Consider the following 7,734-nt stretch of genomic DNA (forward strand, 5'->3'; position numbering starts at 1 on the left):
CAAAGAAGCAATTGATTTGAGCCCATGAAAGAAAAATAATTGTCTGGAAAAAAAAGCATACATAAAGATACCTGTGATAACTTTGGTCTGGAAAGGAAAATGGCAAGCTTTCCTGTGCCACCAACACAGGCAGTGGGCACTGCACCTGCCCTCACATACACCTATGTTTCTGCAGCATGCTGCTCAGCGCAGGGAGTTAATAGCAGGAAGAAAGAACCACGGATCTGGTGAGGAGATCCTTGTGATTACAGCTTAAGTACTCGTATCATGGGACAGTCTCACCAAAAAGAGAATTTTTTGGGATTCACATTGTCCTGCAAAACCAGAGGGTGCTGGTGATAGAGGAATAAAAGCCAAACAGATGTGGCTGAGATGAGATATGTTTCCACTGAAACATTGCCATTGTCGGTGGCATTTCTGGAGGGCAAGTGTTGGTGCAAAGTGGTGAAATTGCATCGTTTGGCAGACACAGGGCGACCATCAGCAGCTCCATAACTCCTACGTGGTGCAGAGTCCCAAGAACTGTGTGAAGAGCTTCCCCCATCCAATACCACCTCCCACACCTGAGGAAGCTCACACCTATACATGTTGCTCCAGAAACTGAAGACCCAAATGACTGCAGATCTGCAGCCAACCACTTTGGGGTTGGAAGGACATTTCTGGGGTGGGAGATGTCAGAGATGCACCATGCTACTATGAAGCTCATCCACCTGTGGGTTTATTGATAGACAGACTGCTAACCCAACTGATGGAGGCAGTGAGTGTGTTAACTGTACTCCTCTCATTTCAGCAGGATTAGGGAGCCATGGTGGAAGAGACCTAGAAACATCAGAAGCATGAGCAAGGGGCCAGACTCCGAGGGTCTGGGGGGGCACAGGCATCTGTGTGCTTCAACCACTTAATCTCCATGGGGAGCAGTGTTGTGCTTGAGTGCCTTCAGGGGCTTCACAGCCCAGTGAGGGGGTGACACATGATGAACTCAGTGGTCCTCTGTATCATGCTTTACTGGGTAAGTGGATAAAAGACTGTCCACAGATTTAAGGAGACAAGGAGGCTTTCTTCCTCTCCTCCCTCTTCTGAAAATGAGTGAGACAATAAAGAGTGCCTTCAGCAGTAACACAGAGGAAATCGCTTTTGATCTTAGTCATCCCATTCTTACCTCTTGGTAAGAACATCAGCTAGGTCACAAATTCTCCAGTGGATACAGTAGTGGAGACAAATTCTCCCATCCCAAAAATATCAAGGTGAGGAAATAGAGCTGAAACAGACAAGGCAAAGAGAAAGTACTAGATAAGAGTTGTACCTTTTTTTTTCTCTAATAGGTACTACCTTTCACTGGCATAAGAAAAACATGTTTAAAATGAGTTATTTAGTTCAAAATGTGTTATTCTGCTCACATGAGGATTTCTGTCAAGTTCAGGGCTTTTAAAACAGTGAATTTACTGTACTTCATTAATCTGGTACCATTTAGTAGGTCACTGATTGGTACAATAAAGGACAGCCCCAAGAAATGGCAGTGCTATAAAGGTAGACAATAAAACTCTGATACAGCAAATGTTACCTATCTTTAAATGACTGCAATTGCATATAGGCTGAAACCTGCCAGAATGAATCACTTCATGGAGAAGATGAAATCTTTTGGCTCTTCTTTTTTGAAAAAAAGTAACGCTTGCCTGCTTCAGTCATTTTTTACAAGGAAAAGACATATACAAGGTGGTACTGTTGTTCTCAACTCTGAATCACTGACTTCATCCCCCCTTTTGGGGGGATGGACATGGGCAGGCTGCTAGTGTGGTAGTACAGAAACCCTATAAGCAATCATGCTGCCTGTGTCAGGACTGACCAGACTGCAGACCCTGCTGTCGGTGGTGGTGAACTCTGCTGGGTCAGCTTGAAAGCATCTGACCCAGCCTGGCGTTAACCAGAGTCATGACTGCTCTGTAGGCACTGCTCAGCTCAGCTGTCTTCTTCATGGGCTGGAGGCCTGAAAACTCAGCGAGAAGTATATACTGCTTATCTCCAAATTCAGACAGAGCTCTTTATAGAGTACCCTCTTCATTACTTACTACGCTACAGGCATAGGGCACTCCTTGCTCAGCTTACTCTGATACATGGATGGCTCAGAACCACAATGGCAGTGCAAGGGGCTCCAAGCAGACACGAGGCCTGGGCACCTTTCTTCTCTCACTGTTACATTGCATGCTTTGCACTGCTAACTAATGCTCTGCTCTAGGACCTGCAGCAATTTTCTTTGCTATTCTGGATTGACTTACCATTAACTTACAACACAGTAGTGAGGGCAGGAACAGAAATGGAAGTATCTGTACCTTTTGAAAAGCTACAACAGTAGGAGACATGTCAGCTTGAATTTTTCCTTGTTTCAGAGTGCCTTTGGTTTTATAGCTCTTACACTGAACACGACATACATTTTATAATTTACATGCCTGAACACATGCCTAACTTCAGTGGACTGTTCCCATAATTGGAGTTAAGTCTGTGCTTAAGTGTGTTGCTTAATCAGTGACTGAAGGTTAATACAGAAACATTGATTCATTATATAATAAGAATTACTAACACCTTAGCACACTAATAAACTGCTAATTGGTATCTGCCTATTTGCACGGATAGGATTTAAGACAAAAACAGTATACTTGCAAAACAATTTGGGATCCTTATTAAGCAGAAATGAGTGGACTTGCCTTAACTCATAATGTTTGACTGGAAAAATTATGTTTGTTTTTACTGATGGTGTAATTAATTGTGTCCAGGTTAGGTGGAAACTTTTTATATCAGCTTAATGCTGCAGCTCACTGTTCAGTGGCATGGTTCTGGTCTGTGTATATGCTTGACAGACGTGGACCTGGAATCTTACTGGGGTTTTCTTTTGAAAAAATATTAAGAAGGAATAACAATAAGCAGATTTTTTTGTATATTCTGCCCAGAAGGCAAAAAGATTTTGTTTGCTAAAAGCATTCATTTTCTATTCAAAATGGGCCATCTCAAGAGATGGGGGGAGTGCAGGTACCATGAGTAATTTAAGAAGCTTGAACCGTAACATGAAGACAAGTGGAGATCCCTAAAAGACTCGGAGGAAAAAAAGTACTCCTCAGGAAAAAAAAGAAAGAGTGACATAGGAAACTAAGGCACAAACAAGTTAACAAAGTAATGTATTGAGATAACCCCTTGTCTACTAGCAGCCTTCATCTGGAAGAGGCCAAGTTCAAACCTGTTATCCAAGAGTATCTGGTTTGGGATATGTTTTAATTCTGTTTTGAGGGATGAAGATCCTTATGCATGGAGAGTGTCTTATGACCTAAGGTAATGCTTCACATCCCTCTGGAAAATAGAAGATTGGCTTCTAGGAATTTGAATCCACTATGTACAGGATGTTTGATCATCTGGAAACTTAATCAGATAAGAGAGATTTATTCCTACTAAAAGAGATGTACTCCTAAAAGATGATCTCCTAAAAGAGATGTACTTCTACTACAGCCTACTATATCAGTATGCTGGATACCTGAGGCTAGGTACTTTAGTTACCCAATGCCACATTGGAGTTAAGAAGTCAGCTAGAGCGTTATGGGAATATTTGAAGGAGAAATATTTTCCTTCACTTTATTCAGTGGGTTAAAGTCTTAGGATATTGGGCAGTTCAGAAGAGCAGAATAAACAATAACAGAGAGCTGAGCTAAGCCTCCAAGTGAGAACAGTGGGTGCTTTGGGGAAGATCAGATCTGACTTGAGCACCACAGCATTTGAAAAATCTCAGTACAGCTCCTCTGTCTGGACACCTTCAGACAACACCCTCAGACAGGGATTGCATCTGGAGCTAGATGTGCATCAGCATTTGAATAACATTCCTTTTCCAAATGCTGAACTCTCTCCAAACTTGTGCTTACTGAATCACAGCATACCAATTAAACTGCTGATGTACCCATCTTCCAAGGGGACACTGACTCCAGTGGTAACACAGTGAAGGAGCAAACTGCTCCTCCCTTTGAACTGGTACAATATACAACAGGCCCTTTAGGAAAAGGTCTCTTTCACAAAACTACTATTCTGGAGAAACAGTTTAAAAAAAAAAAAAAAAAAAGAAAGTAAATGCTCTCCATTGTACTTTATTTGCTGTTCTTCAGCTTAAATTACACCAACATCACTTTTTTTATTTGAGTGATGCCCAGACTGGGCACTTTTTAATACCCTGCATTCCTCACTTAATTGGGAAAAGTTCCTAACTGGAATGCCTCCCAAGGGAAGATACTTGAGGTTGGTGCTATTTCTAGCAAAGAATACTACTTAATGGGGCAGTGCTAAATGGGAACACCAACTGCTTATGGCTTTTGTTTGTCTCCCATTCCTGCCAGTGCTGCAGGTTCCTGGAGGCTCCTGCTCTCTGCTCCTCAGATGCCAGCTCTCCAGCCTTTGTCCTTTTCTTCTTGCCATATAGAATCCCATCTGGTCATACACCTTAAAAATGTAGTGTGCTAGTGTGCTAGCTGCCTTTATACCACACAAAGTATAAACATAGGAGAAATCAATGACCTGGATTTATAAGCCGTCAGAGAGAGAAGATGAGAAGGTATTGGAAAAAGATACGTCTAGGCAAATAGAGAAGGAGGGAGTTATTCTGGGCCTAAAAGATAAATGGGTTTTGTCTTCAATAGCAACTGATCTCAGTTTTCATTGAGGTAGTTTGAACTGATTTTTAAGAAGTGGAAGGACTAAGAAACAGGAAATTTTTGGCAATTCAGATTTGTAAGACCTGCAGAGGATATCAGAAAGATAAGGGAGAAGGAACTTTTTTTTTCACTAATGTATTCTATAAGCAGCTTTTGCACTAGACTTGACAAAAGGCCAGAGTGGCCAAGAGAGTCTATAACAAGAAGATGCAGGAATTCCCCAGGAGGTTGGGTTTTGCCTTCTTACTGGTAATGGATGCATGAAAAGGCTAGATTTCATCACATTTATATAGCTGAAATTTCACTGTGACAGTCTGGCAGCAAATAAAGCATGTCCCACAAAAGGCTGTGCTAGAAAGAGCACAAGTGAGAATTCCAAATACTACAAGATGCTAGAAAAATATGTATCACCTTTCAGGCTTAAGGCAATAGAAATTGCAATTTTAAATCTGGATATCCTCTCACATCCCTAGGCTTTATTGATAGGCACCTAGTGGAAAAAGTGGGAGATTACCAAGACTGTGGTCTGGAACTTTGCTGAGGAGTTTAGCCATAGTATGTCCTACTTCTTGATAATGACTGCAGATGTCTGATATCCACAATGGGATTTTATTGCAAACAATGGGTGCAGTTAATTCTGTTCTGTTTTTTCCAGTTGTCATGAGTCTTTATGTTGTGGATGATAGAATAGCTGCTATTTTTAAAAACTACCACTAGAGATTCAGTTCCTGTCATGTTACCGTAAGTCGGTGAAATAAGAACTCTCTAAGACTTGTTTTGGAGTTTTAGAAAGCAGGCATTCTTTAATGCGGCGCTGGGCGCACAGGGGATCGCTCCACCTAGTGTGCGCACCAAATCACTCAATCATAGAAGTTATATACAATTAGAGTATACATATTCATTACATTTCCGAGAAATAATCTAAATATTCATGTTATTTCCCGGAATTCATTAACATATGCAAAAGTCTTTGACGCATGCGCCCTTGTGTTCATTGGTGGTCTTTCAGGGTCTTCTGGTGGTCTTTCAGGGTCTTCTGGTGGTCTTCCAGGGTCCTCTGGTGGTCGTCGATAGTCTTCCTCACAGTGTCCTTTAGTTGAACTCAGTCTTTACACATGCTCAGTTTTAACCCTTGGCTTAATTAGCACAATTCTCATTAGCATGAACTAGCTTAGGCTGGCACAACCCCCTTATCTATTCTACTCAAGATACAAGGTTAGCTTCCTCATCTATTTTATGCAGAATACAAAGTTTCAAGGCCTTTTTATCTACTGAATGTCCGGCCTATCTATTCATAAAGCATTCCTAACCCATCTGCATCATTTCAACCAAAGAATCATATGTCTCTTCACTGTTCCTTTGTAACTGGTATCAGTCATAGCACATAAATATTATTGCCTTTAAACAATTTTAACCTAAATGCTGTTCTGAGTCACAAAGACAAGAACTGACACTGGTAATGATATGTAAACTCACAGCATCCCAAGGAAAGGATACTGAATGTTTTGGACATGCAGTATTGGTTCCACATCTCTTGAGCAAGATAGTCCCTGGGAAGATTGTCTGAACACCATTCTGCAAGTTCCTCTGAGTCAGGCCTTCACCCCTCAACAGATGTCTCATTCAGAAGAACCTGAACCTAGATAGAGGCTCTAGAAATGAACACACCGTGTGGGCTTGTAGCCAAGACAGAAAAAACCCTAAGAGTTCTGGTGCAGAGCAAGGGTCTTAGTCAGATGAGGTGTTGGTGTCCGTGGTTTGTAGGACAACCCTGTGACAAGGGTGAGGGCACAGAGATTGGAGACTGGCATTTGTCTGCATTTGTACATCATCTGCCCCAAACAGAGCCCTGCTCCATGACTAGGGTGTTTGAGAGCCCTCTGCAATACAAGTAGTGCTGGTTTCTTTCAGTGGTTGCTTGCTGAGATCTGTGAAGATGGTGATCAGTCTTTAATAGGAACTGCTGTTTTAAAATAGCATAATGGTTCCCACGAATCATCAGCTTCACCCATCATTCAGATTTAATCATGTGGCACTCAGGAGGATTTTTCACTACTTTTTTTCTTTCAACTATCAAATCCTGGAGGTGTCTGATTAAAGTCTATGAAAGTCTTCTCAAAATCTTCTCTGCACCAAGGCCATAACACTGTTGCTGAGCTACGTTCAGTTGTGTTTAGAACCAGGTGAAGATTCACTCTGTTCCTATTAGACCCCCCTGTGCTCCTGGGAAGACACCAGGGATTTTTATCCTACAGATTTTTTTAAGGTTTCAGTGGTATTCCTCTTCCAAACTGTGGTGAGACTAAGATCTTCTGGCATGAAAAAATTGTCTCATCCACCCAGAAACAACCAATAGTTCATGAGTCCAGCCATATCTCTGAAGTTCCAGTCCCTGGGACCCTGATACTCACAGAAATTCAAACAGCAGCATTAAGAAAAGATGATTGGTAGGTCCAGAGGAGTGAACTGTTGGAGTTATCAGAGCTCTCAGCAGAGCAAGGTGTTGGACCAGATGAGCTCCAGCAGTCCTTTCCAGTTGATACCGTTCAATGATGCTACTGTTGTAAGAACACCAGGCAGCTGAATTCTCATCTTGCAATTCCTATGTCAAAACTCAGACCAGCAAGCTGTTGGCTACTCTGAAGTGGGCAGGTTTTGAGAGAAACATTTCTTCAGAAAATTCTTCCTCAGCTCTCATACTGCATGCTCAGCTGTGTTTCAGCTGGACATGTTCCCTGGGGGCAGCTCTTAACCGATGCTGCCTAGTACTTTTTGATGATCCAGGTTTTCATCAGAATTTGTTTAAGTCTGGGTAGGTCACACTCTGCTGTCTGACAGTTAAAGACAACCTTGCCTAAATCTTTGTAGATTTGGTGTCTCTCAGCCTCATGAGCTTTAAGTAGGGCTACCTATGGTAGGATGGGATTTACCCCTAAGACTGTCAGTGTACTGTCCTGATCTTTTCAACCCATAGCTACTGAGCTGGCCCTGTAATGCTGTCTGATATAAAGGGATTGTTCTGGCAAGCAAGAGGGAGTCTCTGAATTGCTAATTT

This window comes from Calonectris borealis, chromosome W (genome assembly GCF_964195595.1).
Source record: "Calonectris borealis chromosome W, bCalBor7.hap1.2, whole genome shotgun sequence".
In the NCBI taxonomy this organism is placed as follows: domain Eukaryota; kingdom Metazoa; phylum Chordata; class Aves; order Procellariiformes; family Procellariidae; genus Calonectris; species Calonectris borealis.